This window comes from Trachypithecus francoisi, unplaced genomic scaffold, assembly GCF_009764315.1.
Source record: "Trachypithecus francoisi isolate TF-2019V2 unplaced genomic scaffold, Tfra_2.0 Lachesis_group0, whole genome shotgun sequence".
In the NCBI taxonomy this organism is placed as follows: domain Eukaryota; kingdom Metazoa; phylum Chordata; class Mammalia; order Primates; family Cercopithecidae; genus Trachypithecus; species Trachypithecus francoisi.
Window position 1 is genome coordinate 33,727,507 of NW_022681453.1, and position 23,888 is coordinate 33,751,394.

The 23,888-nt window shown below is 42.9% G+C and overlaps 1 long non-coding RNA gene across 1 annotated transcript; it reads left to right on the forward strand.

Moving 5' to 3' along the window:
* Positions 1 to 167: 167 nt before the first annotated feature.
* On the forward strand, positions 168 to 14,500 carry LOC117083097. Its single transcript, XR_004436943.1, has 3 exons — positions 168 to 310; positions 2,912 to 2,916; positions 14,490 to 14,500. It is a non-coding gene; the product is annotated as an uncharacterized LOC117083097 (long non-coding RNA).
* The last annotated feature ends 9,388 nt before the right edge of the window (positions 14,501 to 23,888 follow it).

Here is a 23,888-nt window from a genome sequence, read left to right on the forward strand (position 1 = left end):
TGATAGCAAATACAGCTCCTATTGACAGGATGTAGTGAAAGTGGGCTACAACACAGTATGTGTCGTATAATAAGACGTCTAATGATGAGTTTGCTAATACAATGCCGGTTAGGTCTCCTACTATGAAGAGGAAAATAAAGCCTAGGGCTCAAAGCATTGTGGGGGATCATTTGGTGTTGCTTCCGTGGAGTGTAGCAAGCCAGCTAAAGACCTTAACACCAGTAGGAATAGCAATAATTATAGTGGCAGAGGTGAAGTAGGCTCGTGTGTCTATGTCCATACCTACTGTTAATATGTGGTGGGCTCACACGTAGGAAGAATTATATCCTTCCTACTAATCAGCTGATGACGTGCCCGAACAGACACTAACACCGCAGCCATCCAAGCAATTTTACACAACTGCATTGGCGATATTGGCTTCATCCTAACCCTGGCACGATTCCTCTTACATTACAACTCATGAGACTTTCAACAAATACTCATCCTAGACTCCAATTCAAATCTCCTCCCACTAATAGACCTCCTTTTAGCAGCAACAGGAAAATCAGCTCAACTCGGCCTCCATCCCTGACTTCCCTCTGCTATAGAAGGCCCAACCCCGGTTTCAGCCCTACTCCACTCCAGCCCTATAGTTGTAGCCGGAGTTTTCCTACCCTTTAATAGAAAACAACAAGCTAATTCAAAGCTTCACACTATGCCTAGGGGCCATTACTACTCTATTCACAATGCTACTCTATTCACATACCACTCTATTCCTCAGAGCGCACTTTGAATTCTTCTTCCAATAAACCCTTCTCATCCTCAAGTTCTGCTGAGACACTGGCCTTGACACTCCCAGAAAGAGTTATCTGTTCCCCCTTCTATGTCCTCACACTGCTTTGTGAATCCCTCTACTGTAACACTTGGCTTGCAGAACTGGAATGACTTGCTTCTCTGGCTATCTTTCCCATAAATTCACAGCTTCTCCAGCACCTAATACGGTGGCGTCTGCCCAGAACCTAATGCAGTGTTGGGCATCTAGCAGGCATACAGGAAAGTTTTTCTAAGTGAGTTTGTCCATTGAATGTTCAAACTATTGGCCAGGCATGGTGGCTCACACCTGTAATCCTAGCACTCTGGGAAGCCAAGACAGGCAGATTGCCTGAGCTCAGGAGTTCGAGACCACCCTGGGCAACCTGACAAAACCCTTCTGTACAAAAAATATTAAAAATTAGCCAGGCATGGTGGTACGCACCTGTAGTCCCAGCTACTCAGGAGGCTTAGGCATGAGAATTGCTTGAACCTGGGAAGCAGAGGTTGCAGTGAATCAAAATTGCACCACTGCACTCCAGCCTGAGTAACAGAGATAGACTCTGTTTAAAAAAAAAAAAAAAAAAAGTTTGAACGATTACTGCAGAACAGCATTGAATTGTGAAGCATACGGGCTTTAGAATCCGAGCTCTACTCCTGGCTTTTCCACATACCCGCCATGTGATACTGGACAACTGTCCCTGCCTCTCTAAGTCTTAGTTTTCTCTTCCATCACCCAGGGATAGATACACAAGTTTCCGCATGGAAGCTCTTCTGCATTATGAAGCTTGTTAAATGAATTAAATAAGGTCACTTTTGTTGAACACTTACCACAGTGCCTTTGAAAGTCCTGGAAAAAAACATTAGCTGCCATTATTCTCACCATCACCATCATTATTGTCCATTCATGCTCTCTCAAAAGGCATCCATGCCCTCCGTTAAAAAGCCATTACTTGTGATTTTTTGCACATTAATTTTGTATCCTGAGGCTTTGCTGAAATTGCTTTGTATCCTGAGACTTTGCTGAAGTTGTTTATCAACTTAAGGAGATTTTGGGCTGAGACGATGGGGTTTTCTAAATAGACAATCATGTCATCTGCAAACAGGGACAATTTGACTTCTTCTTTTCCTAACTGGATACCCTTGATTTCTTTCTCTTGCCTGATTGCCCTAGCCAGAACTTCCAACACTATGTTGAATAGCAGTGGTGAGAGAGGGCATCCCTGTCTTGTGCCAGTTTTCAAAGGGAATGCTTCCAGTGTTTGCCCATTCAGTATGATATTGGCTGTGGGTTTGTCATAAATAGCTCTTATTATTTTGAGATACATTCCATCAATACCAAATTTATTGAGAGTTTTTAGCATGAAGGGCTGTTGAATTTTGTCAAAGGCCTTTTCTGCATCTATTGAGATAATCATATGGTTTTTGTCTTTGGTTCTGTTTATATGCTGGATTACGTTTATTGATTTGCGTATGTTGAACCAGCCTTGCATCCCAGGGATGAAGCCCACTTGATCATGGTGGATAAGCTTTTTGATGTGCTGCTGGATTCGGTTTGCCAGTATTTTATTGAGGATTTTTGCATCGATGTTACAAGAAAAAAACAAACAACCCCATCAAAAAATGGGCAAAGGATATGAACAGACATTTCTCAAAAGAAGACATTCATACAGCCAAAAGACACATGAAAAAATGCTCGTCATCACTGGCCATCAGAGAAATGCAAATCAAAACCACAATGAGATACCATCTCACACCAGTTAGAATGGCAATCATTAAAAAGTCAGGAAACAACAGGTGCTGGAGAGGATGTGGAGAAATAGGAACACTTTTACACTGTTGGTGGGATTGTAAACTAGTTCAACCATTGTGGAAAACAGTATGGCGATCCCTCAAGGATCTAGAACTAGAAATACCATATGACCCAGTCATCGCATTACCGGGTATATACCTAAAGGATTATAAATTGTGCTGCTATAAAGACACATGCACACGTATGTTTACTGTGGCACTATTTACAATAGCAAAGACTTGGAATCAACCCAAATGTCCATCAGTGACAGACTGGATTAAGAAAATGTGGCACGTATACACCATGGAATACTATGCAGCCATAAAAAAGGATGAGTTCGTGTCCTTTGTAGGGACATGGGTGCAGCTGCAAACCATCATTCTCAGCAAACTTTCACAAGAACAGAAAACCAAACACTGCATGTTCTCATTCATAGGTGGGAATTGAACAATGAGATCACTTGGACATGGGAAGGGGAACATCACACACCAGGGCCTATTATGGGGAGTGGGGAGGAGGGAGGGATGGCATTGGGAGTTATAACTGATGTAAATGATGAGTAGGTGGGTGCTGATGAGTTTATGGGTACAGCACACCAACCTGGCACATGTATACATATGTAACAAACCTGCATGTTGTGCACATGTACCCTAGAACTTAAAGTATATATATATATATATATATATATATATATATATATATAAAAGCCATTACTGACGACAAATTGGAAACAAGGAGAAACTACCCAGGTTTGAAGAGGCGATGCTTTAATAGATGCTAAACATCAGCACAATGTCAGACTGTTCTGAGTCCCCAGAGCCAAGGCATCCATCAGTCTGAAAGTGAAGACCAGCACTGTATTGAAGAGGCCAGTGGGGTGGGAAATCTGGCTTCACTCCCTTAACTGTCCAGACTTGGTCAAATCATTATACTCCAAGGCCTCACTTTCCTCACCTACAAAATGGGCACAAAATGATCACATACACTTCCCAGGGTTAAACGGGATTATAAATGAAAAATTGTATTGTCATGCACTTTACAAAGCTTTAAAACTCAATACAGACATAAGGGCTGTTGTTTTTCAAAGCCAGTTGTAATTGTTCTTCAGCAGATGCCCAGAAGAATAGGCTGGGCTGAGGCAACTCAACATTAGCCAGGCCCAGAGTGCTCAGAGAATGAGGCTAGAAACTCAATCACCCAAACAATTTACCACAAATAAAGCCATGAGGTTGAGGGGATCCACATTAGCACACCCACTAAAAAGACATCTCAGATTCCTTAATGAGTGGCATTTCAGAGGCCCAGGGAAGGGAAGGATATGAGCCCAGGTCACAGACATAGGTACTGAAAGAAGCCTGATTAGAACCCACTTGTGACTGAGTCTATATGGAAACATAAGCACTAGTCTGGGGTTTTCACAGAGAGTAACAAGCCATATTTAAGATTTTCACTGGAATCCCAGCACTTTGGGAGGCCTAAGTGGGAGGATCACCAGAGTCCAGGAGCCTAGACAAGATGGTGATACCCCGTCTCTACAAAAGATGTAAAAATTAGCCAGGCATGCTGGCATGTGCCCATAGTCCCAGCTACTTGGGAGGCTGAGGTAGGAGGATTGCTTGAGCCTGGAGTTCAAGTCTTCAGTAAGTGATGATGGCACCACTGTCCAGCCTGGGTGAGAAATACTGTCTCAAAAAAAAAAATTTTTTTTCAGTAAAAAAATAAATAGCTCCTGGCTGGGCGCGGTGGCTCAAGCCTGTAATCCCAGCACTTTGGGAGGCCGAGACGGGCGGATCACGAGGTCAGGAGATCGAGACCATCCTGGCTAACACGGTGAAACCCCGTCTCTACTAAAAATACAAAAACTAGCCGGGCGAGGTGGCGGGCGCCTGTAGTCCCAGCTACTGGGAGGCTGAGGCAGGAGAATGGCGTAAACCCGGGAGGCGGAGCTTGCAGTGAGCTGAGATCCGGCCACTGCACTCCAGTCCGGGCGACAAAGCGAGACTCCACCTCAAAAAAAAAAAAATAAATAAATAAATAAATAGCTCCTAATACGAGTCCATCACTTTAGTAGGCACTATTAAAACTCTATTCTGAATCCTTCCACGAACTCTAAAATGGTAGCATAAACCTCATGTTGTGGGGGAAATCGAAGCCCAGAGAGGTTCAGTGGCTGACAGTGGGTCACACAGTGTATATTCATTTGAATCGAATTTTACCCAACACCTTACAAAAGCTTGAATTCTTTCCACTCTGTGACCTCCTGCCTCATGTTCCATATGTACTACTTCCTTGAAACATTGATTGTCTTAGTCACTTTCTCCTGGGCTTGGATAATTTAAATTTTGCAGCCAATACAACTGCTGTTCAAATGTGATTCAAAGAGCTTCGGGGCTTGTCTCAAGTCAAAGACCTCAGAGGGATTATGGAGAGGGAACAAATGCAGCTTGTCTCCTAAGAAAGAACTAATTTAGCCTAAGTGAGGCTAGAATCAGGCTAGTCTGCAGGCTAATTTCCCAGCAAGAGCCAAGGGAGGTCAAGGTTGACAGGAAATCCCAAATGAGAAACTGAAGTGCTCAGCTGCACACAGTGAGGGTTGCCAAGAAATTAATTCATTGAGGAACAGGGTTTGGAGCAGTGAAAAGTACACCACTTTTGATAAGGGCAAAAAGGCAAGCCCACAGCAAAAGTCTGGGACCTTCTTCCAAGGAGAGAGTGGCGTCCTTCATTTTGCAACCCTGGGGGAGTCCAGCTGGGGGCTCCCTCTGACAACCAGCCATCCTCCATCGATTTCCATGGTAATGATGGCTATTTATTCAGCATGAGAAATGAGCAGTCAATTGGTGAATGTGGGGAGGAAGGAGCTGGAGAAGCAGGGGTGAAAGGGAACAGAAAAAAAAAATCTATAGAAACATTCAAAGACCGAAGTTAAAATGTCCAATGTTAAAATACTGAAATGCCAAGTCTTTGAAAAATAAAATTGGAAGTAATCTTTAAGTTCAGAAAAGTCAAGAAGGCAAACTAAATGACTTTTTTTTTAAGTGCATCACTTTTGCAAGAACAAAGGACACTCACAATTTTACATTCCTAAGAAAGAGCCAGGAATTCAAGCTGTCTTTAAATTAGGATAATCATTTCAAGGCTTCCTCTGTTACTGCCAAGTTGGTGCTGAAGGAGACTGGTAATTTTGTCTCAGAGGGGAAAGCTACAGAGAATGTGAGGTTACGCAAGCAATTAATCCAATATTGACAGTGGGGTTTGCTGATAGACAGACAACTCATGTGTGATTGGGCTCCAGGCTGCCTAGCATTTCCACCTCACTTGTAGTCATATTTGAATTAGAAAGAGAAATCAGAGGTGTTCAAGAAATAAGTATTTGGTGGAGAAGTGGGAGTGGTGAGAGTTTCTGGATTTTAATGAAAATAGAATTTCTACATAGGAGGGACTGGCAACAGGGCATGGGAAAGCATGGAAAATTGGAAGAAGAAAGCTAGGAAAACTGTCTTAAATGTGCATTCTCATAAGCAACATAAACTTTTCCTTGGATTGCATGCATATGTGCAGTGACTTAAAAGGGCTGACAGACAACCCGGTGGCTTGTCTTCTCTCTAGCCTTGTGTGATCTTGAGCAGGTTACCTAACCTCTCCAAGCCTCAGAGAGCTGTCAGCATATTTTGAAAACCCACTATGTGCTGGATATTGGTCTGGATGCTGAAGAACCAGTGGCAAACCAGGCAGAGCTCCTGCCCTCAGGAAGCTTACATTCGAGTAGGGATGAGACACAAAAAAACAGAAATACATGCTCAAATTCCAAGTAGTGTCAAACTGGATGAGGAACTATGGAGTGATGGAGGAAGAGGGGAAAAGCCCTTTTGGAAAGAGTGGGTGGAAAAAGTTTTCTTGGAAGAGAAAATATTTGAGCAGAGAACTCAATAGGGCAGGGCTTCTCAACCTCCACACTACTGACATAAGGCCAGAAAATTCTTTATTATGGGAGCTGTTCTGTGCAACGTAGGAGGCTTGGCAGCATCCCTGGACTCTACCCACTAGAAGCCAGTAGCACTCCCCTATCCCAAATGTGACAACCAAAAATGTCTCCAGACATTACCCAGTGTCCCCTATGGGGGCACTCCAGCTGAGAACCACTGGAAGTGGAGTAAGAGAGAGAATGAAAGAGTCAGTCTTCCAGGTAGAAGGAAGGGCCAGTGAAAGGCATGTAGGTGGGAATAAGCCGGGTGATTTGGAAGAACAGGAAGAAGTTTAGAGCACCTAGACTGCCGAAGTCAGAGGAGAGGGAAATGGTCAAAGGGAGAGTCAGAGAAGTAGTGAGGAACCAGGTCACATAGGGCTTTGTAGACAGCAGTGGGAGGTTTGGACTTGGAGTGGCAAAAGAAACTACTGGAAAGTTTGGGCAGGAAAAGGATTTGACCTGATTTACACCTTGAAAAGCTCACTCTGGCTGCTGTGCAGAGAACTGAACATAGGGTAGAACAGAAGCAACAGGACCACGTAGGAGGCTTGTCCAGGCATCAAAGCGAGACACTCGTACTATAGACTATGGTGATGGCAATGGGGATTTGGAAATGTTGCCAGATTTGAATTCTACTTCAGTGGAAGGAGTGACAGAATCTGATGAAGTATTGGATGGTAAATAAATGGAATGGAAGCCAAGGAATTGCCTAGGACTGGGCATGAACAACTGGATGGGTCTGCCGCCATCAAATGGGACTGGGGAGAACTGAGCAAAAGCAGGTGTGGGTGGAGGAATCAGTAGGCTGTCTTCTTGGGCACATCTACTTTGATATGCTTCTTCAGCATTCAGGTGGGGGGTTTGCACAATGCTTGACACATAGCAAGGGATCAGTCAAGGGGGCAAGAAGAGAGGAAAAGCACACATGCCTGGACAATAACAGCATAAAATGATTTACATTATTTACTTTACCAAGGCCTTTGAACTCCTCATTTAAAGTACGCATCTCTCTCATATGTTTCAATTAAGACAAATTTAGGTAGAATTTTTTGTTTGTTGGTTTTGTTTTGTTTTAAACAGAGTCTCATGCTGTCAGACATTCTGGAGTGCAGTGGCACAATCTTGGCTCACTGCAACCTTCACCTCTCGAGTTCAAGGGATTCTCATGCCTCAGCCTCCCGAGTAGCTGGGATTACAGGCATGCACCACCATGCCTGGCTAATTTTTGTAATTTTAGTAGATACAGGGTTTCACCATGTTGCCAAGGCTGGTCTCAAACTCCTGGCCTCAAGTGATCCACCCGCCTTAGCCTCCCAAAGTGCTGGGATTATAGGCATGAGCCACCACACCCGGCCACAAAATTTTATCTGTCATTTACCTATACATTTTTGCTCCCAATCGTTTCCTTAAATATGAGAGTTGATAAGAGAAATTATTTGGGTATCTGGAATCCATTATCCATGAGAATCTTGGTTAATCTTCATGACTCTCCCTCTGGTTATTTATTAAGGAGTAAATCAGTGGCAGAGTTAATTGAAACAAGTATCTTTATAATATTTTTCTCTATGGTTTCTCACATTCCAAAAAAAAGTTACACTCTAGGGAGAAAGGTTGCACACTCTGAGCTGTTAACTACAGAAAAAAGTGTTTTTTAAGGAATTTGAGGGTGATGTTTATATTTAGGGCAAACTGGGCTCCCTGTTGTTGAGTCAAGAAATTGCTCTTGGTCATTAATTAAATAACCTCCTGCTGATTCTCCATGGAGCATGCTGCATGCACTTGTCTCTGTGCAAAGCAGCTCCATCCCAAGTGGGTGGCTGCCATTAAGAGCACCTACCACTGCAACTTCAGGCTTTTGCTTTTTATTTGAAATCATTGTTTTCTCTTCCCTGGCCATCTTAATCCATACAACACATCTCTTCCAATTATTAGCACAAGGAACCTTAATTTCAGATTCTCTGGGACAGGAGTTGGCAAACTTTTTAAATGAAGGGCCAGGAAGTAAATATTTTAGACTTCACAGGCTGTACAGTCTATCCCAATTATGCAACTCTAATGTTGCAGCACAAAACCAACCACAGACAACATGTAAATATCGAGTGTGACTGTGTTCCAATAAAACTTTATTTACAAAAACTGGCCATGGCTAGGATTTGGCCCATGGACTGTAAATGACCACTCGCCTCTGCTCTGGAGGATTAATCTTTTAGGTGATACCCCAGTGTCTGCAGAGTGACTTCCAGCTACACACTATAGCCCATATTAAGTCAGTCATTTAGAATACAGCTTCCAGCCAGGCGCCATGGCTCACACCTATAACCCCAACACTCTGGGAGGCTGAGGTGGGTGGACCACCTGAGGCCAGGAGTTAGAGACCAACCTGGCCAACACAGTGAAACCCCGTCTCTACCAAAAATACAAACGTTAACCAGGCGTGGCAGTGCTCGCCTGCAATCACAGCTACTTGGGAGGCTGAGGCAGGAGAATTGCTTGAACCGGGTAGGCAGAGGTTACAGTGAGCCAAGATCATGCCAGTGCACTCTAGCCTGGGTGACAGAGTGAGACTCCATCTCAAAAACACAAAACAACACCAAACAAAACAAAAATAAAGCTTCCAATAGATCTGTTGAAAATCTATCATAATACCTATAGATAGAACTATAATATCTTTTCCTTTCAAGTTTCATGTTAGGGATTTAGGCATTTGACATTCCAATAGAGTAAGTATTTGGTGGTATATCGGTTATGTTTGTTATTACAATAGGGCTATATAATAAATCACCCCAAAACTTTGTAGTCCAAAACAACAACCAGTTATCCAAAGTCTATGGATCACCTGAATTAAACTGGCCTGGTTTGCTAATCTTGACTGGGCTTGCCCAACTGTCTGCAGCAAACTGGTAGGTTGGGTAGGGCTTGCTTGTTTCAGACAGCCTTGACTAGAATGACTTGGTCCTGCTCCACATGGTCTCTCATGCCCCAGCACACTATCCAGGGATCGTTCTCATGGCATGGTTGGAGTCCAAGAGTGAGCAAGACCAACTGTGTCAAACAGCAAGTGAAGTGTATAAGACCTTTTGAGACTTAGACCCAGAACAGTCATGATCTCATTTTCCACGCATTTGATTACAGTTAAGTCACAAGGTTAGCCCAGAATTGTATTGAAACAAGACTATAAAAGTTCAGGACAGGCCGGGCGCGGTGGCTCAAGCCTGTAATCCCAGCACTTTGGGAGGCCGAGGCGGGCGGATCATGAGGTCAGGAGATCGAGACCATCCTGGCTAACACTGTGAAACCCCGTCTCTACTAAAAAATATAAAAAACTAGCCGGGCGAGGTGGCGGGCGCCTGTAGTCCCAGCTACTCGGAGGCTGAGGCAGGAGAATGGCGTGAACCCGGGAGACGGAGCTTGCAGTGAGCTGAGATCCGGCCACTGCACTCCAGCCTGGGCGACAGAGCGAGACTCCGTCTCAAAAAAAAAAAAAAAAAAAAAAAAATAAAAGTTCAGGACAAAAAGAATTGAATACAGAGAAGCTCTTAACTAGGATCATCTGTGGAGCCAATCTACCACCATGACCACTCCAACACCAGCTCATTACTGGCATGCTTTCAGGATAGGAATACCACTTAAGCAGAGGGAGGGTTGGAGAATTAACGGATTGACATGGGTTCTTTGAAAACCTATGTTTTAATACACTAAATTTTTTGAATAGCTGAAAGATGGCATTGCTCATTTTCCCATATTTAGCCATGCTTAAGATAAGTGCTTTATAATTTTAAGGATGATTGCCATAGGATATGCCTACGTCACAATGTTGGGTCTTAACAGAGGTATCTTAAGAAGCCAAATGGCACCAAAATACTACAGTTGTATAGTCAAATTAAAGGAAGAAAAAAACTTTAAAAAGCCTGTCGGGAAACAAAAATACAATGCACTGTGCTCCCCACCTTCCTCCAGACAGCCCCCCTTGGGCATTGGATGCTTAATGTTGGCCACCTGAGTAGTCTGGACAAAGTCTTCCACCAGGAAATCACATCAAAGATGTCTCATTTCTTTTGTAGCAAGCTCCATGGAAACAGTATTTATTAGAACCCGTTGGCTGCAAGTAACAGAAACCAACTTGAGCTAGCTAAGGCTCTTAAAGGAGGAAGAAAATAAAAACACATCACAAGGTTACAGGTTGTCTCTCAGAAGCCATGGACAGAGATGCAGCTGAGCTTTAGGAAGGGGCTGGAAAGCAGCCAGGGACCAAGAGAGTACTTGCCTCCTCTCATCTCTGCCTCCTTTATTTCTCTCTCTGCAAACTAGCTTTAGCCCATGTAGTGATAACTATGTGATGGGAAATAGCTGTCTCATTGTTCCTAGGTTTTTTCTCAGCTGGGATTGAGCTAAACTGTCTTAAGTCCTAACTCACTCTGTATCCCTGGGAGATTGGACTTTATTTGCCTGGCTTAGCAAATAAAGTCCACTCCGGTTCAATCATCTATAACCAGGGTCAGAGATTATAAACAAGGTTCCCAGGACCCCTCCTTTGTGGGTGAAGCAGACACTTAAGGGGTTGTTGGGAGTCACATAAGTATACCTCAAAAGAGCTTATAATAGGAATTCTCTCCAGTTTTAGGAACAGCTTTCAATAAGAAGGAGGAAAAGAGAAGGTCAACCTGTGATATCATCAAAAGTCATGTATTCAAACTTTCTTGATTCTGCACAGACCTTCAATTTTGTATGTTCTCCCACCCATCAGGCATGTTTGTGAGAATGATCTAACACACTGAGAAGATTACTAACAGTTTACCAGTGTCTTAGTTTGGGGGCCCCGAGCAGCAGGCTCTGAGTCAAGGATTCGAGGGCAAATTGCTTATTTGGGAGGTGAACCCAGTAAATGTCAATATGGAAAGAACAGAAGGAGCCAATGAATGGTGTTAACAAGCAAATCATCCCTGTGGGCAACTGCACTTAATCCTGCTGGGGAACTCTGAGAAACAGTGCGGATTATCCACCCAAGGTTTGTCGATCATGGGTTGAGGGCTGCTGGGCACTGCCAGCCTGCTGCCTGCATGAGGAGAGCTGGCTCCACCAGCCAGAGAAAGCTCACAGGCAGTGAAGCTCAGATCCTGGCCATTGGATGGAGGTCTAGTCCGTGTGTTCTGAAACAGTTGCTGGTCATACCAACAAGGGGAGTGGGTGTAACAAAATAGGGAAGGCATACATAGGCACATAGGTGATGAGATCTTACCTGCTTAAAAAGGCCCACACGAGGAAGAGGCAAGTGTAGAAGCAGTGAGACCGACCAGAAAGCTATGTCATGAGTCCAGGCGCAAGATGCCAAAGTCTTAAAAGAGCATTAGTGGGGAGAAAGGAGCGAGCTGGTGGGCAGCTGCAAAGAGTTATAAGGAAGGAAGGGGTCACAGGAATTACTAATAGATCAGAAAGAGAAAAGGGTGACTCCAAGGTGGATTTGGTTTTGTTGTTTTTTATTTTGTCCTGTCTGGCCTTGAATGGGCAGAATTTTGTGAGGTAATCCGGGCCAATCAGAAACCAAGGTGCAGGAAAGGGCCAGGCCATGCTCTAGGACTGGAGGCCTGGATCTAGGGTGAGTTGGGGTTTGATTCTGCGAGGCACATTTTCTTTACTCCCCTATCTGATTCTAATATGCAGCAAAGTTTAGAACCACTGATCTAAGCGATGGAAATAGATGAAATCACCAAAGTGGAAATCAACAAAGTGGAAAAGAATCCCCAAGAGGGATTCCTGGGGAGCCATCAGTGCATAAAGTGGGCAGAGGGACCAGGAGGAAAAAGAAAGCATGCTGCCCTGTCTTTCAGCAATCAATGGCCATCGGAAGCTTTTATGGGGGAAGGGTGCCATGATCAGATAGGTTTTAAAAGGTTATTTTGGCCAATCATGAAAATCGGATTGTTAGAGGAAAGTGTAGAGGCAAAGGGATCCAGGTGCAAACTTAACATAATCCCAAAAGAATGAGATGGGAGAGGAGGGCAGACTTACAGCAATGACATTGGCATTGGCAAAGGAAGTGATAGGGAAAGATTTGCAAAGCATTTCAGGATTGCAGAGGGATGGTCAAAAGAGTGGGTGATTGATTGTATGCGAGGGTGAGAAAGAAATGGGTTAAAGGAGGCTCTGAGGTTCACCACTGGGTTGATAGGGAGGATGGTAAAGCTTTTCCCTGAGCTACCGGGCAGAGGCAGACAGGCAATTCCAAGAGAAGTCATTTTCTCTTTGGGAGGGCTGCCAGATACAATGCAGGAGGCCCAGCTGCATTTGAGTTTCAGATAAACAACAAATCATTTTTTAGGGTAAGTATGCCCCCATGAAATACTTGGGATATACTTATCTTAAAAGCATTTCACCTATTTCCATGTATTAGATCAGTGTTCCTAAACTTTGCTGCAGATTAGAATCACCTGAGAGAGATTTTAAGCTTCCAGACTGCACCATGCAATACTTGGGACATACCCTCAAAAATGATTTGTTGTTTATCTGAAATTCAAATGTAACAGAGCCCTCTGTATTTTTAATCACTAAATCTGACAACCCTACTCTTTGGATGTGCTGAGTTCAAAGTGTCGAAGGGACAGACTAAGCAGATGGAGATATAGGTCTTGTATTGAGGGAAGAGGTCCGGGCTAGAAGTGCACATGTGAGAGTCACATATAGAAGATTATTCAGCTGCTAGTTTGCACACCTGATTGCACTTTGAAATCACCAGGAAAGATATGGGGAAAAAACAAAAATACTGATGATCAGATATTTTCGGTTAGTCTATGGTGCAGTCTGGAAGTTTGAAAGCTCCCCCATGTGATTCTAATATGCAGTAAAGTTTAGAACCACTGATCTAAGCAATGGAAACAGATGAAATCACCAAAGTGGAAAAGAATGCCCAAGAGGGATTCCTGCGGAGCCATCAGTGCATAAAGCGGGCAGAGGGACCAGGAGAAAACAAAGGGAGAGTACCCATCACAGGGGGAGGAAGGAAATGTCAAAGCCAAGGGGAGAGAATCCAGGAGGCAGTGGTCCCCTGTGTCCAGGGCTGCAGAAAGGAAAGAGAGGACTTGTCTATTAGGACAGGTGGTCTTGGTGGCTGAGGGCCACCAGGGGGTGATGTGGAAGCCAAATTGCAGGAGGTGAGGCGTGTATGAGCGATGCACCAGCTAACTTGGTATTCATAAGCAAACCCTTTTACTCCTCTTTTTCCTTATCTGAAAATCAGAGAAGATACCACCTTCCCTACTAGACTCCCAAGAGGACGAAAGTCAGATGAAAAACAAGGTGCTGTGAAATTTCTTCTAGCTTGAGGTTCCGGAAAGAATACAACGCCGACTTTAGAACAAGCACTCCCAGCATCATCACCTCCCAGCTCAGTGACCATGGTCTTGATAGCAGTCTCTGAACCTCAGTTATCGCAACTGTAAACAGGACGTAATTGTACCCATCTTAATAGATGTTCTGAAGATTACATGGAGTCCCAGAACACTGCCTGGCACATTGGAGGTGCTTTTTGGCTTCTTCTTCTTCTTTTTTTTTTTTTTTTGCAAACTGCAAAGGACTGTGCAAATACAAGATGATGATGACAATAACAATGGTGATGGTTATAAAGGAAGAAGGAGGCAAACCCTAGAGGAGTTAAAAGAGAGAAGTCACACAGAAAATGAAGATTTCCTGGATGTAACTTGTGGTTTACTTGATAGAGTTTCAGCAGAATCTCATAATCATGCTTTCCTCTTGGCAAAAGGGCAGGGGCAGTAAGAAGGAAAAGAGGGGGAAGAGACAGAATGAATGAACAATCTATGAGTGAGAGAATACACCATTTCTCTAATTTACCTGTTGGGGTTTCAGGAGTAATAATTTGAAGTCTTCCATCACTACGAAGCGATATTAATTTCCCTTGGGATGTTTTCCTCTTCATCTCACCATTAAAAGAACCTGAAAATAGCTATCACAAATGAGGTTTGCATTTTTCCACTGCTAATCATGACTACTTATTCCAATATCCTTCCTCCCACCGAACTGCTCAGGTATGTGAGAGGGGAGGCAGGATCAAAGCCACTACTCAGGGTTAAAAATTGCCTAATTTGCCTAATTATAATAGAACTCAGAGTGGACTTCCTACCTTCAAAGCACCTTACAAAAGTTAACTAATTAATCATCATAACACCTTGTGAGGTGTGCATTATTATTAAATTCAAGGTGAAGCTTTAGCTGGTGGCTGAAATTTAAATAAGGCCACTTGATGGTGAGAAGTAACTGAAAATGTAACCAAACATAGAATGAATGGCTTTGGATTTCACAAACTGCTCTCCAAGAATCCTGTATGTTATGACTAAGAAATTGAAGACTGCCTCAGCAGCCATCGGAAACATAGAAAAGGAAATTGTTTACTGAGACACCCGCTGTTTCAAAGAAGCATTCGAATCAGCAATTTTGGAGGGATGCAGACTTACCTAAAATTACATCTTCCGCAAAATTAAGATGTCAACAGTCTTTGAAATTATTCTCCCAGTGGCAAGGCCCCAGCAAATCTATCATTTGGCTTAGAACAGAGTTTCTCAACCTGGGCACTGTTGACACTTGGGGCTTCATGTGGTTTGGCTCTGTGAACCCACCCAAATCTCACCTTGAATTGTAATAATCCCCATGTGTCAAGAGTGGGACTGGGTGGAGATAACTGAATCACGGGGATGGTTTTTCCCATGCTTTTCTCGTGAGATCTGATGATTTTATAAGGGGCTTCCTCCTTTGCTCAGCTCTCATTCTTTCTCTCCTGCCACCCCGTGAGGAGGTGCCTTCCACCATGATCACAAGTGTCCTGAGACCTCCCCAACCATGTGGAACTGTGAGTCAATTAAACCACTTTTCTTTATAAATTACTCAGTCTCAGTTATTTCTTCATAGCAGCGTGAAAACAGACTAATACAGGGCTGGATCATTCCTCATTGTGGGAGTCTTTCCTGTGCATTGTAGGGTGTTCAACAGCATCCCTGGCCTCTACCCACTGTATGCCAGTAGCCCACCAACCTCTTCCCTAAGTTGTGACAATGAAAATGTCTGCAGATATTGCTAACTGTACCCTGGGGGCAAAATTGCCCCTGAGAACCACTAGCTTAGACAAGATGTCAGAGTATTTCTCTCTAGAATTGCACATATCCAGAGAGCCCCTGTAGATTTATTAAAAAAAAAAAAAAAAAGTTTTTGTCTTCCCTGAGCCATTACTCTGATCCAAATGAACAAATATTTTCAGATTTTCCCACCTGAGCCATTACTCTCATCCAAAAGAATTTCAGATTTTCCCATGACATAAGGGGACTTGGGTGAGCCAGCACAGACGGTCCTTTAAAGATGCACAAAATGGTGAATGCTGAATTTTGGTAACTGGATGCTACTCTACTCACCCAGACAACTCAGTCTGCATAGTGACTGGAAAGAGAGCTGGGGGTGTCTGCCTGGGGACCAGAGCTTTTTAAATCTTCCCAGGCTTCCCACTGGCAATGCTAATTTTCAAGGAAGGCTTGCATCCCACACAGGACATTTCTGGCCTTGCCTGCCTCCTCCAACTTTGCATCCTCAAATGCCAAATTCTCCCACTTTGTAGTTTAGCAGGCAGAGAAGCAGCTGAAAACCCTGTGGGCTATTGAGAATGCGTACTTGGATATCAGCCTCAAAAATAATCAATCTCTTCACCCCCCTCCCCGCTTCCCTTCTCATCTCCATTTCCTCTCTCTTGCCTCCCCCTACCCTCAGAGGTAAAGGAAATCTTAATCACTTTTAGACCAAGGAGGCAAAATCATACTATATTAAGCTTTCTAAGAAAAAATGTAAAGGAATTTATCCCATGGCAGACAAAGTTCAAAGTATTAAAGTATAGGAGATATATACTATCTGCTATATACTAAATTACCCCCCAAATTCATATGTTGCAACTGTAACCCCCAATGTGACTGTATTTGGAAATAGGGCCTTTAAAGGAGGCAGTTAAGGTTAAGTGAGGTCATACAGGTGGGGCCATAATATGATAAGACTGGTGTCTTTACAAGAAGAGGAAGAGACCCCAGGGGTATGCACAAAGAGAAAAGGCCACATAAGGACATAGTGAGAAGGTGGCCATCTGCAAGTCGCAAGTGGGCCCTCACCAGAAACCAACCCTGCCAACACCTTGATTTTGGACTTCCAGCCTCCAGAACTGTGAGAAAATCCATTTCTGTTGTTGAAGCCACACATTTTTTAGTATTCTGATATGGAAGCCCTAGCTGACCAATACACTATAGAATACAGGTGGCCCTCCATATCTGTGGATTCGACCAACTGTGGATCAAAAATGTTTGAGAAAAAAATTGTCTACTGAACATGTACAGACCTTTTTATTGTCATTATTCCCTAAATAATACAGTGTAACTATTTACATAGCATTTATATTGTATTAGGTATTACAAGTAATTAAGAGATGATTTAAAGTAAATGGGAGGATGTAGGTTATATGCAAATACTACACCATTTTGTATCAGGGACTTGAGCATCTTTAGATTTTAGTATCTGCAGAGGGTCCCGGAACCAGTCCCCCATGGAGACCAAGGGATGACTATACTATTCAGCAGTTAAAAAAAAAAGGCATAGATTCAAAAGATGAATTAAGCGGGAGAAAACACCACTGAACAATAGGTACATTATTACGCACTTGTATTTTAGAACCCCACAGACAAAAAACATACACACATACACATATGCTTTTGTGCATTAGCAGATATCCTGACATGTCTGGAAGGAGAGCCCCAATATGGCAACAGTGGTTAGCTCTGGGAAGAGACTGGAATTGAGGAAGAGAGTGGTTAAGAGTTTTTATCTCACACTATTTGGACTTTTTAAAAAACCAAACTAATGTAGTAAGCATTACTTGCATCGTAAAACAAAATACTAAGGGCTTTTTGTTTTTTCTTTTTCTTTTTGTCTCAACTCCTCTTCTTAGTCTTCTCAAAGCCTGAATCATGTTCTTGGTGATACCCACATCTGGCCCCTGCTGAAAGTAGCAAAAAATCGTAGAGAATATGGACTTCTTTCTGGTCTAAAGTCTATAAATGGACCAGACCATTTCCCACTGTTTCAGTGTAACCATCAATGACATAGTAGGGGAGGGGCACGAAGAAAGAACAGTTTCCTCAAAATCCAAAGTAAAGCTCATTAATAGGAACAAAGATTGAGACATTTTAATTATCCAGGCATGCGCCTGTGGAATTTCTCATCCATTTTAATGGAATCCAGGAAGAGAGAGGGAATACATTTTTAATAAAAATAAAGAGTGAAACAAAACCAATCCAGACAAAATACACCAAAGTGATAAAAATAACCCCCATGAAATAGATTTCAAAAATAAAACTGAAATAGGTTGAGGGGAGAAAACATCATCAGCCAGACTCCTGGGGTGATTTCACAGGGCCTGTGACAGTGCACAATAATTTTGCCCATCTATCTACAGGAAATGATTCCCCTGTTACAAGTTTCCAATAAGACCAGTTAAAAGAAAGCAACTGGAAACAAAGGCACTCCCAGCCCAAATGTGTTCTCTAGAACCCACTTGTTGGCTCTTGTAGGAAGAATAAATAAAATCTTTGCTTCTTTGTAAAAAGGAGACCAGCACATCATTTTCCTTTCACATAGTTTGTGGTAATTCTAAGAGGTTTTAGGATGATCCAGATGTTGAATGTGGGTTGTTCTCACTGCTTTTTATTTTAGCAATGGGGAGGGTCACTTGGTCCCCTCTAAATAGCTTTTTTGGTCTCTCCGTTCTCCCTCTGTGGGAATAGGCAGTCTTTCTCCCTAAGGTTCACAGCTACATTTCAGTTCTTGCTTCTGTTTCTCCCCTGTGGCTATGGTAGATCTTTAGTCTCATGGGCCTTCCCTCCACTCCCGGAATAAAACACACACACTTAGCCATGAGGCCTTTGCCCAGGTCTTGCTTTCTCCTTGGAGAGAGCTCTTCCTTTTTGCCTCCTTTTTTTCTTCTATCCAGATTAAGTACTCCAATTGTAGACACTCAAGGGCACCTATACATACACTCCATAGCTCTTACCACAATTTAACTCAATTATTCAATGTGTGTCTTTCCTGGCAGACTCTGAACTTCAGGAAGGCTGCAGTTTTATTGACACTGAGTGCCCAGCATCAAGCCTGGAAAATAATACTCAGTACATATTTGTTAACAAACTGCTTTGACCTGATTTATATTTTTAGAAGACAATGGAGTGAGTTAAGGTCATCTAAGGTATAATTTCCAAGGGATAAGTGGAAAATTTGCCTCATAAAATTCCTCCTGGAAGGGGTGGCTATAGGGAGAACTGTCAAATAGATGGGTTGGAGAGACAGATGACATTTTCACTAGGCTTGACACATTCCGCAGCCAATAAAAAAGGGATACTATCCAGTTCTAGATTTCATGACTATTTCAAATGTACTCCTGATTTCTCCTTTGGTCCCAAATTAGGGCTGGTTATATCAGTGGTACCTTCTGGGTCACTGGACTGGACCAATGCTAGAGTTGCTTACATTAACACTAGAGCTTCTAGGTAAATGATACTTTTTGTCGGTAGCATTTTCCCAAGAATATTTTTCCCCTAAATGTTAAGGTTTGTATGTTATTTTGGTCATAGGAACACATTCCACATGTTCACTCATAACACAATTATTTCTCAGCCCCAAAGTTGCCTGCTAAAATTAGTTGTGGGTAGAGATGGGGGCAGAGATATCATACATACTTTGGAAACTAAGAACTTACTAGAAATAATTTTCCTTCTTCATGACTGCTGATTGTTAACTATTCAATATTCTCTTGTTAAGTTTTAACATACCACACGTTCTATTTAAATAAGAACGTAAAATATTTCTCAAAAAAATTTAAGTGAAAAAATTTAAGTGAAAAAATACGATAGCTTAATCTTGGTTAAATGATGGTGTTTCTGACCTGTTCTTGAGAACATCTATCCTTATTAGTGAATAAATTCAGTGGTGACAGGAATGTAAAACAGAATTCACAATTGCTATATACAGGTACATTATGTTTATATTTGGCTAATAACTTTATACAAGTAGGAAAGTTTTTTGGTTTACTTTGGGAAAATAATCTCACACCATCTTTTATTTGAGCTGCTTCATCACTGCAACCTTAAAAAGGCAAGCATAGACACCTTGTGAAGAAAAGAGAAAGCAATGCAGATGCATTCAATCCCCCTCAGGCTATGGGGTTAAAGCTAATGGACAAGGGCATGGCTGTCTATTAAAATCACCTGGGGCCTTTTATAAACCCTGGCTACACCCAGATCAACCACATCAGAATCTCTGGAAGTGGGCCCAGGCATCAGTGCTTTTCAAGCTCCCCAGGTGATTCCAGTGTGCACCCAAGGTACGAACCATTGGTTTAGCGACTCTGCTGAGCCTGGTAACTCTCATCTGATGGGAAAAGGTCCCACAGACTGCAAGCACTTTGCTAAAAACAGCTGCTCCCAATAAAAGAATGCAAATTCTCAGTAACATCGGTGTCACCAGAAACAAAGAAGGATTAGGAGTCACAGTTTATCCCTTCAAAACTATTTAAACAAACCACTTAACCGTACCAGGTTTTAAAGTATAAAGTTGTTCACTGCAGCGTGTTTTTATAATAACAACTGCATGTCCATAGGGGATTGGTTAAGTAAACTGTGGTCAACTTTAGAATATGTAGCTATTTAGAGACAGCACAATACTTTTGTTTACTGAGTATACAAACTATGTACTGGGCGCTACTCCAGGACCTTGGAATTCATCAGATTCAGAACAAAGATTCTTGCCCTCGTGAAACTTAATGAAGAAACTTATTCTAGAACAGGCCAGCTACATAACTGGCAAGCCTTGGTGCAAATTGAAAATGTGGGGGGTCCTTATTCAAAAATTACTGAAAATTCAAGACCACCGAGAGCAGAGCATTAAATCAAGCAAAGGGCCCTTCTAAGTGCAAGGCCCTGTGTGACTGCACAGGTTGCATGTCCACAAAGCTGGTCCTGATTATAGAGGAGACAGGTGATAAACAATAGAGACCTTGGGAGGCTGAGCGGGCAGATCACATAAGGTCGGGAGTTTGAGACCAGCCTGACCAACATGGAGAAACCCCGACTCTACTACAAATACAAAAATAGCCGGGTGTGGTGGCGCATGCCTGTAATCCCAGCTACTCGGGAGGCTGAGGCAGGAAAATCGCTTGAACCTGGGAGGCGGAGGTTGCGGTGAGCTGAGATTGCGCCACTGCACTCCAGCCTGGGCAACAAGAGTGAAACTCCACCTCAAAAAAAAAAAAAAAAGACCACGAGTAATCACGCAGATTACACAGCATGTTAGAAGGTGTTGAGTGTCGCAGTGGGGAAAAGAGTAGAATGCGGGAACCAACTTGCAATTTTAAATAGGGTGATAAGGGTAGGATGCATGTGAAGAATGACAATTGAGCAAGGATTTGAAAAAAGAGAGGGAGTCAGCCATGGATATCTGGGGAAAGAGCAGTCCCAGGCAGTGGACCAGCTAGAGCAAAGCCCCTAAGGCTGGGAGTATGCCAGAGAGGAAAAGAGGTCCCCCATCCCAGAGGACCTCAGAGTCTACTCTAAGGACTTTGACCTTTCACTTGACATTTTAAAAGAGGCGCTCTGCCTGCTACAGGGAGAGGAATCTGTAGGTGGCATAGGGAAAAGGCAGAGAACCGTGAGGAAGCTAATCCAAGGGTAGGGGAGAGAGAAGGACAGAAAATGGGAATGAGTGAGGTATAAGCGGCTTTATTTTAATGTGTGTGTGTATATCTATATATACATACATACTCCTAACTTGAAGAAATACCCACAATATGTAAGATAAAGGAACAGTTCATAACATAGTAAGGGCTAATGGCCCATTTTTCCATAAAAACTATATATACATACACATACCCAGACAGTTATATATATACACACACACACATGTAGAAAAAGAGTAGAAATGGCACAAATCAAGCTGCTAATAACAGTTATTTCTGTGGATTGGGATTGACAGGTGTAGGGAAGAATGTCACTTTTTATACTTTCCTGAAATGCTTGAATCTTTTATTGTAAATATGCATTCATATTATAAATGTTTGTTTTGTAAATAAAAACACTGCTTTTAAAAATGGGGTATCTCAGGAGTGAGTGGTCCCTTTCTTCACACTCAAAAGTGGGGAATGGCTAGCAAAGAATGGATAATACATAGACAGGCTTCTGTAACTTGAGAAAGATGTGGTCAACTTCAAAAAAAAAATGAAAATAAGATTAGGTTTGAAACAAGGACCTGGAAAAAAAAAAAGGCTAGTGAGGTGGGAATTTGTAAACCTGTAGAAAACCCAGTAGAATAGTAAATGATGGACCTTATCTAACAGAAGAAATTGGGTACAAAGTATTCTGCATGTATTAATTAAGGTATAGGGAAGAGAAGCCAAAGGATTTAGGTTGGAAATAAAATGAACACTTTTAGTAAGAGGAAGGTAAACATGGGCTTGGGAACATCTGAACTATGAGAACTGCATGGTACAGGAGAGTTCTCATGGTAACAGTTGCTGCCCTGGACAGCCCCGGTGCCTAACTGGATTCTTTCCATCTCTCTCCAAGTCTGCTCTCCCATGGTGCTGTGTGGCATCTTTCTCAAGCTTAAACCTGAGCTGGTCACCACTCCCTCCCTGAACACACACACAGCTCACCAGAGGCCCTGTTAGAACTCTTCAATGGTCTTCTGTTATTCTGAAGTCTATAATCCGGAACAAGGCCAGCCTGACACAACCCTTATTCCCTTCACCATGCAACCTTTCCCTTCTAGGCCACAGTCCCTCGCCTTTTTGCTCAGCCTGCACTTTGTTCCTTCTTTCACTGATTAGTTTCCTCTTCCTTCTGGCCTCAGTTGAATTATAACCTCTTCAATCTAGCTAAATCTCCTACTAGTTGCTATCAGAGGACCCTGTGCTTCTGCTTGGTATGCAGTTTGCAAGCATTTGTCTTCTCCCCACCAACTACGAGCTCTTGAGACGAGGAACCAGACATTTCTAGTCCCCACCATGTACCTGGCACAGAGCTGATTGTCAATAAATGTGTTGAGAAAATGAGAAATAGAGTTGCAAGCCTTGCCTATTACACATGTAGGAATGAGCAGCCTTTCTGAGCTATTTTCCCTTCAATTCTACAATCTTATGAGACCAAAGAGAATTTAGGATAAATATAAAGTACAGTACTTAATGGAGTGGTGTTTAGAGCTCTCAGCTGTGAAGACCATGCCTTTATTCCCTCCAGGGACAAGACAATAAAGACTTTTCAGTTAGGTGGAAAGGTGATGCAGTCAACGGTAGCAGTTGCGTGCAATACTTGAGTATTTACTGTATAATTCAACAGTTATCACTAGTTTGCTTAAATACATGTACTTGCAAAGAGATCTTGTGCTTTGGATCCACTGGACACCTAATATCTACACTAATAGAAGTAAAGCCACACTCCTCTTGTCCCTGACAATAACAATGACCACAATGCATAAAAACATCACTTGGGGCCGGGCGCGGTGGCTCAAGCCTGTAATCCCAGCACTTTGGGAGGCCGAGACGGGCGGATCACAAGGTCAGGAGATCGAGACCATCCTGGCGAACACAGTGAAACCCCGTCTCTACTAAAAATACAAAAAACTAGCCGGGCGAGGTGGCGGTCGCCTGTAGTCCCAGCTACTCCGGAGGCTGAGGCAGGAGAATGGCGGGAACCCGGGAGGCGGAGCTTGCAGTGAGCTGAGATCCGGCCACTGCACTCCAGCCTGGGCGACAGAGCAAGACTCCGCCTCAAAAAAAAAAAAAAAAAAAAAAAAATCACTTGGGGGTGGGTGGAAGTAGTCAAAAATTTTTCACAGAAGATCTACTCCTGCAAAAAACACCCCAAATAATTATGTCGGAGAGGGCATTTCCCTTCACATAAGCTTCCAATGATGTCTATTGCCAAAGTACTTGAATCTTACTGTGCTAAACATCCACGATGCTGATGGTGTTGCCTCATAGGAGAAATCACCTGGAGGAACTTGAAAGGGCTTTTCCTTTTACGATTAATGCAGGCCACCACAGGTGGTCTCGGACTGCCCACCAGCTGGAAAAATCCTGAGGGCATAATTGAGTCTCTGCACATTTGGTGTGGCTATTTATGGCAGGCCAAGAACTTGCATGATATAAGGGCTTTACAAACAGCTTCAACTGTTGGTTAAGCCAGGGACCACTCTGAGACGCCATCTTTAATAAAGGAGATACTAGGGAAGTGAGCAGAGTTCATAATTACCATCTTGGTGACA